This window comes from Gracilinanus agilis, chromosome 5 (assembly GCF_016433145.1).
Source record: "Gracilinanus agilis isolate LMUSP501 chromosome 5, AgileGrace, whole genome shotgun sequence".
Lineage (NCBI taxonomy): Eukaryota > Metazoa > Chordata > Mammalia > Didelphimorphia > Didelphidae > Gracilinanus > Gracilinanus agilis.
In genome coordinates, this window is record NC_058134.1 from 159073678 (window position 1) to 159086460 (window position 12783).

A 12783-nucleotide genomic window follows, 5' to 3' on the forward strand; every position below is an offset into this window, starting at 1 on the left:
ATCTTCCTGGTAGATTTTTCATCCTTGAAATGCTAATGATTTGAATGCATTTCTTTTATATCCTGCAATCAATATTTCTCTAATTACATGTCATATGTCTCTAATTTTTTTCAATTCTATTTGTAAAATCTTCAAGCCCTTCTTGAGTGGTTAACAAATATTAAAATATTTTATGTATTTTAGTTATTATATTTAGAATGGGCCTTTCTACTTCTCCCTTATCCTCTTGGGGGTTTTTTATGTGTTTAATGGAAAGATGATGATTTTTGAGAGTTATTGCCAATTCTGCTATGTTACTGAACACTAATTCTCAATTAAAATTATGTGTATCTACTAAGTAAACTATCATATTATTTGCAAATTGCAAATAATTTCTTCACCTAATTTTTCCTATCAATTTCTGAATTGATGTGGCTATCATTTCATTATATTAAATAATAGCACAAATTTAGACATCTTTGGTTTACACATCATTTTATGGAGAAATTTCCTATTGGATCTGTTACAAATAATGTAACATTTTGCTTTAGGTTAATTATTTGATCATATTAATAAAATTATGTTAATATTATGCATAATATTTCAACATACAATGCAAACTATATTTAAATGCTTCTTTCTGTATCTGTTTGTATAAGCATGTAATTTTTATTATCTTTATGATCTTCCTAATTTTAAACTATCCTTGCCTTCCAAGTTCAAATGAAATTTTGCTTTACTGCATAATAGTTTAAAAATACTGAAGCAGCCTTTTGCTAATATTTCAATTAATAACATTAAATAAATATTCACTAATGCTATTAAGCCAAAGTTCTTTTGTTTCTCATTATTTGGGATCTCAAGACCATATTTAACTAGCATATTGACAGTATTTGGTAAGATAACTTTTATCTCTATTTTGGAGGAAAAGATTTTGTAGCTGAATTTTTTATAGAATTTACTTTTCATCCACTGAACTCCATTTAAAAAATAGAGAGGCTTTTGGTTTCTTCCAAATTTTGCTGGGTTTTCAAGCTTTTCTATGTCTGATTCTATTATTGATTATTTCATATTTTTAATTATCCATTTTCTTTAAAATTTCTATGTGGGTTTAGAATTGGAAATAATGCATAACATCAATTTCTTTTTTCCTATTGGTTATAAATTATCTTTTCCTTTTAAAAATAAACTATTTGTTTTTTCTCTTTCTAAAAATAACTAATGACTTCTTTCTCTATATTGTTGGTCTTAGTTTATTTATTGTAGGTGTTCCAATAATTCTCAAACAAATCTGGTCCATGAGGACCTGCTTCATCCTCAACAGAGTCAAGGCTATCCTCTCTTCCTAATTATCTAACACTCCAAATCCTTAATTCTCTATCCTAATCTAAACTATGAACTTATAAAAGAGAAGAAAAAGTCAGGGTTATCTTTCCTGCTGCTCAGATTTGATTTCCAGCTAGTCAGAAATTCCACTGCCTTCTCCACTTAACAGATCAGACTTTGCTACCACCTACTGGGACAATCAGAGGTACTACACCCAACAATCTCCTATAGCCTTATAAGATGGGTTTTTCAGGATGTGAATTCACCAAGATTTCCCAAACTTCCAGAGCAGCTCTTGGACAACCTTCTATGAACCAGGTCAGTCCAAAAAGAGAATCGTTGGACCAATGTCTTTCCCAAAGCTCCTTGGGAAAATTCTCTCCCATCAATCATCTCTGAGATTCTATTCAGATTTAAAGAAACCCAACTCATTCATCTCTCTTATGTACCTATCAATAAATTTTGTTAATTAACCCTATTTCCTAATGAATTCTTAATTAATGAATGAATATTTCTCTACAATTCCATAGCAAGGATTATATAAAATGTTATCTATCACCCAATAGATAATATGCAAAATGAAAAAAAAATTCAGGAAATGGTAATTATGAAAATGTTTTGCTTGCTACCCATATTGTTTAAAAACAATTATTTATTTAGAGTTCCCTCTGTGCCATATACTCTGAGGATTAAAAAAAAAAGAAAATATTTTCAAGGAACTCACAACTGTAATAATAAAAAGAGCCAATAACCAAATCCCATCTTTGCACAACTTAATAAGGAGGACAACTTGGATAACTCAGGGAGAACTAACAGAGAGAAATCATTAACATTAATAGAGACCAGGAAAGATTTCTTAATGACTTGCTTAGTCACAGCATAGACAACAGTGTGAGGTAATAAATGAATAGAACATAAGAACAAGTTGCCTATTTAAAAAGAGAGAGAGAGAGAGAGAGAGAGAGAGAGAGAGAGAGAGAGAGAGAGAGAGAGAGAGAAGGTCCTTATGGTTCCATAAACGTGTCAGTTCCAGCTTTCTTCTATTTTGTAACAACAACCTAGAATAATACAAGAGCTGTAAGAAAAAAACCCATTGAATTATATGATTTTAAATTTGGAAAGGAACTAGAAAATTATCCCATATTCAAAATGTAATCTCCACTCTAATGTATTTAATGAGCTTTCATTCAACCTCAAGTAAAAGACCTTCCACCAATTCCTGAGGTCATTCTTTTAATAGATAGTGCTAATTGTTAGGAAATTTTGTTTTTCCCTGAAATCAAGTTTACATTTACTATCTTGAAACTTCCATTCCTTATTCCATGTTCTGCCCTCTAGAACTGATCCCCCTTCACCAAATAACACTCAACCATATTAATAATCCCCCTAGATAATCAAATTTCTACAGCTGAACATACTCAATTCCTTTAACTAGTCTTTCAATAACATGGACTCAAGCTCTTTCATTAATCTAATCATGTTCCTCTAACTCTCCAACTCATCCAACTCTTTTTCCTAAAATATGATATCAAAAACTGAAGGCACTATTGATATTAAGTCTCATTAGGATACAGTACTGGTAGCCTATTACCTGCTAATTCCTGGAATTAGTCTTTCAGTTTAAAGCTCAAGACCATATTACTTTTTTTGGTTTCCATATTACATTGCTAATTAATATTGATTTTGTACCTTATAAAGTCCTTTGGTCTTTTTCAGAACTTCAGTTCAACATTCTTCCCTTCCCACACCTTATATATATATAAATTTCATTTTTTAGTCCAAGTATTATTTCTGTTGAACTTCAGTCTCAGTAGATTCAGTCCAGAGTTCCAAAATGCAATGACATTTTTGGATCTGAATTTTTCATCCAATATTTTCATGATCCTTCCCAGTTTTGTGCCATCCATAAATTTACTAGATATGTCACCTATGCTTTTATTGGAGTCTTTAATACAAATGTTAAACAGTACTACTCTAATCACAAATTCATCAAGGACTTCAAAGGAGAGCTCCTTCCAAATATTCATGACTCATTTACAATGAATTTTAATTCTGACTATTCAACCACTGCCAAATCCATTCATTAATAGTATCATCTGGCCCACATTTCTCCACCTTTATAACAAGAATAGTATGATAAATTTAAACAAATCATTTGCAAAAGTCCAAAAAAAAACCCCAAACTACAAACACAGAATTCACCTATTCTATCAGTTTTGTAACCCAGGTCAAAAAGGATAAGATTAGTCTGTGATGACCAGTTTGCAATCACTGCTTCCTATTCTCAGTGTACACTAAACATCTCATCAATGAGTCATTACAGAATTTTCCCAGGAATGAATGAAACTCACTTGTCTCTGTATTACTGGCTCTATTCTTTCCCCTATTTTAGAAGATAAGAATAAAATTGGTATTTTTCCAGTCCTTCTATATAATATTTCAAATACCCCTGAGTGGCATATTAATCAATCACATTTGTGAATTCTTTCAATTGCCAAGGATAAAGTTCATCTAAGTCAGGTGACTTAAATTCATCAAGAAATGCTTGCTATGTGTGGATATGACATATTCTGATGCCAATTTCCTTAAACTAAAAGTATCCACAAGTACCTGTTCATTTAACAATCAATCTGTTTAATGATGATTTTGTTCTTTCAGTGACGGACTAATCTATAGTCAATATTTTGAATACAGTGTTCAATATGTACAGTGTTCAACATGTGTTTTTAAAAAATAAAGCTGGACTTAAAAACAAAAAAGAAATGCTTGCTATGCTTTTATCAGCTCCCTAATTTTTGATATCAACTCCCTAATAACCATGTTGGTGTGAGTACTTCATTCTCAGAGCAAAGGTCATTCTTCTTAGTAGAGAAAATAGAAGCAAAATAAAGATTGAAGTAAAGCATTGTTTCATAGATACAGCACTGGACTTAAGAGTAGGAAAGCCTGTATGCAAATCTAGCCTCTACTGTGTGAGATTATACATGCCACTTAACTTCTCATGCTCAAATTCTTCATCAATAAAAAAGGGATAAAGAGAGCACCTAGAGAGCAATGTGAAATAGTAGACAGAGAATAGCCTTAGAGCCAGTAGGACTTTTCTTGGAGTTTACCTTATACATATTGGCCATTTCACATTGAGAAAGTAACAATCTCTCAGTGTCCTAGACAATACTCAAAGTTGCAAAATTTACATTTCAGAGAAGGAGTCAACTTGCAAGGGTTCAAGCTTCTCCTTGGGAGGTCACTGTGCTAATGCAATGACTAGTCCTAGCTCCATCTCTATCCCTGAGATCATCACAGTGCTGTTGGGGAAATCAAATGAGATAAAAACTACAACATTCTTTGCAGATTTTAAAGTCCTGCATAATTGTTGGCTAAAACAAATTAGATGTATGATTCCAGGCCAGTCGTGTTACTCATCTCTTCTTCTGTTTGCTCATAAGTAAAATGAGAGGATTGGACCCAATGACTTATTTGATCCTTTTTGGTTTTAAATCTACAATTCTGTGAATAGTTTTGCCTTCTCTTTGTCAGACAGAATCTACTCCAAATGGTGCTCATATCTTCTCTTTGGTTACTCTTTCCTTTCAAACATAGATTTAAAAAATTCTTTTCTTATCCTTAGTTTTCCTCATCAAGGCAGATAGATGGCACACAGGGTAGAGGGCTGGGCCTGGCAGCAGGAATACTGGTCTTCATGAGTTCAAATCTTACCTCAAACACTTTGCACTACACTGTCTGATGACTGCATCCCATTCACTACTCATTTCTGCCTTTTCAAGTCCTATCTTCAAGACTGAGCTTAAATAACACATTTTTCATGAAGCTTCTCTGGATTTCCCCCAGGTTTGAGGATACCCATAGCTGGGGAGTTTGGAGCGGAACACCTGTTAAATCATAATGCAGTTGTCTTAAAGCAGGCTCAGGGAAAGCAGAAAACTATGGTGGAGTAGAAAAGCAGAAACTCACTTGATCCTGATTTTCAATATGAATATAGATGATGGAAGATTTGTAGGGTTATAAGTACGAGGTATCAGAAAAGTTCCACCTCTTAAAATGACCTTCAGTTCATTTTGTATTGTCTATATACTCATACGTGTGCTTATTCTCCTACATCAGAATGTAAATTCATTGAATCAGAGACTTACTTTTCTCCCCAGAATTTAGCACAGTGCTCTGTATAGAAAAAGCATTTAAAGACTGGCGGCCAGCATTGGCGGCATTACCCCGACAGTCACCCCCTCCAAGCCAGGCTCCCCACCTGCTTCCCACCAAACCTGCCGGCCGGGGCCAAGGCGCAGAGCCGGCCTCCAACACCCAAGGAGAAGCTGCAAGGCTATTGGGTGAAGCTACACTTCCGCAGTAATGGCGGCGGCCCAGCGCCAGCCTTCGTGGCTACACTTCAGCCTATAATGGCGACATGGAGATGATTCTTCTACATGTCCAGCACAACTCTGAACAGAGCAGCTCCAAGAGTTCTCACCGAGACAGCCCTCCCGGTTCACAGACCACCCCCCCCTTCCTTCCCCCCATAATACCACCAGAATGTCAGAGATTGACACTCACAGCTATGGGGAGAAGAACAGCTCCCAGTCCAAAGAAGACTACATGGAAAGGCAGAAGGAAGTCAAAAGCATATTGAAGAAGAACTCAGTCTGGATCTGGGACTGGTCCAGCAGGTCCGAAATCATCTCTCCCCCTCCCACACACCACGCCAAGGAGTTTCTCTTAAAGCACCCCAAGCGCTCAGCCACCTTCAATGTGCTAACACGAGCATCCTGAAGAAGGGGGAGCATCTTCTCAGCCCACTTTCTCAGTCTTCCATCTGACCCTGCTGCTTTCGCACTTCCTCGCCATAGACCTGGGGATCTACAGCGGAAGATGCCCCACCAGCTCCGCCAGCACTTTCTAGGGCTCGCCAAGCCAGTACCTCGGAGGAAGGCCTTCCGTCTGTCTTTCCCCGGCGGCTCCTGTGACTTGTGTCCATTCGTTGTGTCCACGTCGTGTCCCTAGCTCAGTAGAAGGGGGGGGCGGCGGGCCCCGCATGGGGAGCGCGTCCAAAAGGCTCTCGAGCTTCCTGATCGAGCTCTTTCCCGTCCCAGACTTTCATGGAATTCCTTAGAACACGTGAATCAACGTGTACAAGAAACATTGTACCTACCCTGGTGCCCATTTGCTGTGGTTGGAGCAGCTCCTTCGCGGAGACCCCCACCACCACCCCGTTCCGCCGGGTGGGCTTCCTGGCAAATGGGAGGGAAGGAAGGAAGCCCGCCAGGCGGTGTGCTCACTTGGGACGCCCTACGACGCTGATGTGTCTCCCGCGGCCCCCTCCCCTTTCCCCAGACTTACGGCCCAGCCTGCACGCAGTGGACACTCCCGAGGGCTGCCCCTTCCAGGCCTGCCCGCTTCTCCGTGCTTCCCGGGGCTGATTCCGTGACCCTCTGCCCTGCTCCTTGTCTCCCAGAGTAATGATTGAGGCCGGAATGGGGTTGATTCTTTCTTTAAGGCCAAATCCTTCAAAAGAGCCGACCTACGGGCCAGTCACCAGAGTCCGGTAAGCCCTGGAGGGGTAAGGCTGTACCTGCCCTTCTAGGGAAGGTTTTTGCTGTGCTGGACACACAATATCAGCGTTGGTTGAGTTTAGTCTCAGGTTCTTCCCTGCCTCTGTTCCTTTGGGCTGGAACAAATGCAACCTTTTCATTTAAAGGGGGGATCTCCCATCCTTCTTTGCCATCAGCTCCTTCTTCACAGTCAGAAAAGGGGCTCAAGTTGGTTATGGCCTCCTCTGCCCAAGAACGTGGGTTGGCTTTCCTGGGTTAGACGGAAGTGGAGGGGAGTAGCCCAGGCCCGATGGAGGGTCGGTTCATGGACACAGTTCGGTTCTCAAAAGTAAAGAAAAAGTTCATCAAGCAGCTCCCTTCCTAGGTCGGGTCCTCCACCTCTACCACCACCCAGCTGATGATAATCAAGCGAAGTAGACAGAGAAACTGCCAAGTGCCCAAGCGCCCTAAAAAATGACGGGTCGCGTCCTGGCTTTTTACATTGTCCCTGCTACTAAGTAGTTCACTCTTCTGCCCAATATTTCTCTTAAAAAATGAAAGAGCATTTCCGCCAAAAGAACACCTGAACTGATTCTGGCCAAAAATGAGAAGGTCAGCACCAGAAGTCCCTCACCTCTGCAGAGGAGGGCAGATGGGAGGGACCAGGAGACACTTATTCACTCTAACACCAGGAAGGGTCACTGGGACAGACCCTGAAGGAAGCTGGAGATGGAGTCTGAGCAGAGGAGTGGACATTGCCCAGCATTTGGTGTCTGGAAGACCACTCCGTATCCCTCCATCGATCTTGGCTCTGCCATCTTGGCTAGCTCAGTCAGGATAGAGAGCCTATCAGGCCAGTCACCGTCTTCATTGATCTTAGCAGTCCATGGTACCTCTCCTGGGCCTGAAAGAGAAGTGAGAATCTTCTTCTGTTAGGAGAGCCCAGACGGTCTCCACAGGATGATTAAAGAGTCTATGAGGCTCCAAGAGTAACAGCTGCCCTGGCTCCTCCAGGGACTGAAGCCTGAGGACAGAAAGTTCTCCCCACCAAAGCCTTCCCACCATCCAACCCTCTAACAAAAAGGGCTGAGAGGACCCTAAGAGAACTACCCCCTGAGGCTAGGAATGTGATAACTGCTTCCATGATTAACAAACCCCAGCCCAGAATTTCCTTAGCAGCCCTATTCTCCACCCTTAAATCCCTCCCCTTCCCTCCTTACAATCCACTCTAAAGCCCCCTCCCCTTCCCCTGGGCTCTCTAGAATGCCTGTGTCATAGGTAGCCAGCCAGCCAGCTTCATTATTTCCCTCCATCTCTGGCTGCCCTTGCACTCAGCCTATCTGTCCTCAGGGGTCACATAGGGGTAGATGGAATTCTGGCTCCCTCCTACCACCATCACTTGGTGATCGTCACTCCTTCCAGAACTACTTAGAAGAAACAAGGATGGGCTTTGAAGTGTTCTGCTCCAAAGAAATGTGTAGCACATGTGAACATTTTGTTAAAAAATGAAAATAACAAGTGTCTTGGGTGTCTTATTATACCCTTATCGACTGTGCCATATGAAAAATGGAGAAAATTTGGCAAGATGTGTCCCATCTATCCCTAACTTCACATTTACATTCATACTCAAATCTTCATAGATATCACTTTACATATTATGATACTAAGAAAAATAGGAACACAGAAAAGAAAACAAAAGACAAGGAGTCAAATTTTCTCATAGTTATTTGGGAAATCTTTAGATTAATGATGTCAGTGAAGCTATTTTCCTTGACATTTTACACAAGAGATCTAGTCAATCTGGTTCACATGCTTTCAATTTCTGAATATTTTATTTTGGAAGTGTTGGTATTTATTTCAGATATACATGATAAAAATGAAAATTTTAGTGTATTTTAAAGAATTCTGAAATAATCTTTCAAAAACTATTATTCTTTAATCTGTTCTACTTTGAAAGAAAAATTCTATATTTTATTTTATTGATATTCTAAATTGATATTCCAGCCTCCTCATTACATAGAAATAAATCTTAATTTGAAAGCTTAGAAATTTTATCTATCTTAAAGCAAGATAGTTTCACTTTAAATTCACTACAATTTTGGATAAATTATCAAAGACTGAAATTTTTTTCCCAAACATATTGGAAGATAAGTAGTATGCTTATTTGGAACACATAGCATCAGTTAAGAAAAATATAAAGGTCCTTTCATATACAAGCATGGAATTTCAACTCTATTTCCAGCCTGTTCATAAATAATTATATTTATTATTAAAACAGCATTCAAATGACTTAGCCAGTATTTTGATAAATAAAATGCAGGTGAATGTGATTTCTTGACTTAGAGACAGGAAAACAATTTTTTCCTTTGCTAAATATTTTCCACTGTAAACTTTACTATAATATAAACTTTGAACCTATATACATATACATACTTCTGACAGAATTTATAGATAAATAATATTGTATTATTAATTTTTAAGTTCAATAAACATTTAGCAGTCACTTACCATGTGCCAGTCACGTACTATTAGCTACAATAAATATACTGAATATAGAGTTCTCAAACAATGATGTTCAACAATATTTTGAATGACTTACAACCAACATCATTTTGAGTTATTTCAGGCAGTTGAAATAAGCTGTCCAAAAAAACCATAGTTTAAAATTATCCCATAATCAATAACAATGTACTATCAATCTATAACTACTTGTTCTATTTTGATGATGACAATATGAGCAGACAGGGCAGCTAGGAGACTTAGTGGATAGATAAATTGCTAGGTCTGGAGATGGAGGATCCTGGGTTCAAATTTGGTCCCAGTTACTTCTTAGTTGTGTGACCCTGGGCAAGTCACTTAACTCCAACTGCCTAACCCTTAGCATTCTTCTGCTTTGGAACCTATACTTAGTATCCATTCTAAGAGAGAAAGTAAGGATTTTTTTTTTAAAACCCTGTACTTCGGTGCATTGTCTCATAGGTGGAAGATTGGTAAGGGTGGGCAATGGGGGTCAAGCGACTTGCCCAGGGTCACACATCTGGGAAGTGTCTGAGGCCGGGCTTGAACCCAGGACCTCCTGTCTCCAGGCCTGACTCTCACTCCACGGAGCTACCCAGCTGCCCCAGGATTTTTTTTTAATAGTAATACAAGGGGGAAATTTTATTTTTATTAGTCTTCTGTTAGTTGAAAAAAAGTTCATCTCATTTTATGTCTATTTTCTCCAAGCTAGTGTTTACAAAAAGAAGAACCAATTAGCACAGTAATTAATCAGGACCTTGTTAACTAAGTCTTAGAGAGAGGTAGTTAGAGCACCACAGCTAGTAATGGACAGACAGAACTTTAATGCAAGACTTCTGTTTCTATGCTACTATGGTACATTGTGTCTAACCTACGTGTAGTTCCTTGACAATTTTTTTTCAGTCAGTACAATTTGATAGCATTTGTGAGAGGGCTTGCTGGGCCCTTTTCATGGCTACTCATCCACTTTTGGCATCCACCTCTCACCCAATTCTCACCTGGAGCTCCAAGAAGCTGTTGCATGCACAGTGACCACACTCCAGTTGGAAAAACCATCTCAGCAGAGAGGTTAAACCAGATTGAGGGTAACTCACAGGTCTCAAAACTGTCTGTGAGTGTGTTATTTGGAATTTGGGGGGGTTCCATTTAGAGTTATTTGGGGCTCACTTGAGCTTTTAAATGACAAACTTCCTGTGGACATTTGGGGGGCTTTGAAACTACATTTCCCATGATTCAATGGGTTTCTGGTTTTGATGTGACGATGTCAACCAACATGAACCAACTTAGAGTGTGGTTTAAATTCGGAGGTCGGGCTTGAGACTCTCTCTCTTTTGCTATGTAGACAAGATGGGAGAAGGTACGGACTGGTGGGAAGTTTGAAACTAGAACTTAGCAAAAGGCATGTGGTCTATTTTATTCTACCAACATGGTCTTAATTAAAATATTACTTTTCCTCTTAATATCAGCCTTTATTATTTTTAAATATAACATGAGCTAGGTGGGTATCTACTCCAAGCAAGTGAAGAATTCTCTCAGGATAATGGGTAGATGGAAACAATTTGTTCCAATGGCCAAGAAGACATCTAAAACCGCACTCCACAGTACCTGTTTCAGACATTGAATACCCCGAAGTTATCCACTGAATCCTAGGTCATTGCCAGTCATCCTGACTTTGTCTTGCTACTGGATTTCATTGACTGGAAGAAAGAGTGAGGCTAATGACTGTAACTCTGCCTCACTTAAATCCAATTAAATTCACAAGTCATTTCTCCATGATGCGATTACTCCTCTTCAAAAAGGAAGGATGAACAACAACAATAATGTGGTCTGCATTATCTAAATATGTCACAATTACATGACTAGTTTCATGGGAAGCAAATCAACATTCATAACTTTAGTTATCTGTTATGCTTGTTAGATGGCTAAAGCATAAATAAAAATAATTATTTCAAGACATAAAGGACAGAATAAAGATCTTTATGTGAATTCTCTTTTTAAACTACAATGGAAATAAAACTAGAGAAAAATGAATGGGTGATAATGTTCTAGGTTGCATAGTTTTAGTTTAAAAAATGGATAGACTTTTATTTGATAACATTTCTAAAGACCCAATAAAGTAAATCCTACAAAGTATATTCTCTCAAAACAGTTAAGCAAAACTTCCCAATGGAATTTTTGGAACTGGTAACATATATGCTATGTCAACTTTCTATTCTTTTATTCTAACTATATATGATTTTTTTATTTTGGAAATTTTTTTATGCTTATTAAATTGTTGATTATTTGGAGCCTTTTTAATTGTTGGTTTAATTATTTACTCTTTCTGTCTTTTGATAATAAAATACTCAGACATAAATTGTCTTCCTAAGATTGCTTTAACTACATTACCTAAATTTTGGTATGTCATCACATTATTATAATTTTCTTCAATGTATTTTGTTCTTTTAATGATTTATTCTTTGATTTTCATATTATATAAGCTAATAATACTTAATCTCCATACAAATCTACTTCATCTTTTGCTTATTGATTATAGTTTTGAAAATGTAAGTTATGGTCCCTAATATGATTTCTCTTATGGTTAAAAGGTAACAATTTTTTAACAGTGCTGTGAGATGCTCAATGCAGATTCACACTTTGGGACTTTCATTCAAAAACCAACAGCTAATGATTAATGAATTTTTCCTTATCTACCATATCACAAAAAGTCCTAGCCATGTTAAATGCTTATTGACTGACTGACTGGCTCTCAATGTTGCTCTCAATTTTGAGGTCATTTTCTGGTCTACTCCAATTTCATCCTACCTGTTTGGCCCCTAAGAGGATATGTTTCCCAACCCCACACTCCAGACCCCTTTTATTTGTATTCTGCCCCCACTGGAATGAAAAATACTTTAGAGAAGAGACCATCCTACTTTCTTGTTTTTAAATGTCTAAGACTTTTCACAGTGATTTAACTTACAGTAAGCTCTTAATAAATGCTCCATCGACATCTAACATTATGCTCAGATTCATAATTTTTCTTGTTTTTTTTTGTTTAATTTGTTTAATTGTCAGAAGCACATCAATATCACCTATAACTACTGTGTTAATATTACCAGGAATATCAGGACTCCCAAATTAGCCCCTTGATAATGCCTTTCATTTTTTCCTTTTATCATGTTCCCCACGCCCAGACCTCTGAGTTGAGGGTATCTCACCCAATCAAGATGTGTTGTAAGCTTGGCATAGCAATAGTCCTTTGCATACATCCACTTGGGGTGAACTCTGCTGCTATCACTATGTTACTGCAGAAACCAATGAAATAGCTCAAGCCATTATTCCTGAATGGCTCCTGAGGTTGAGCAAACTCAAACTTGCACATCCAGGTCAAAAAGCCCTGGTGAGAATAGACTCTTTGAGACTGGGGAAACTCAGT

General features: G+C 38.0%; 1 pseudogene; it reads left to right on the forward strand.

Annotated features, from left to right (window-relative positions):
• The window catches only part of LOC123249988, a 193124-nt pseudogene extending 186904 nt beyond the window's left edge, over nt 1–6220 (forward strand).
• Nucleotides 6221–12783: the final 6563 nt, after the last annotated feature.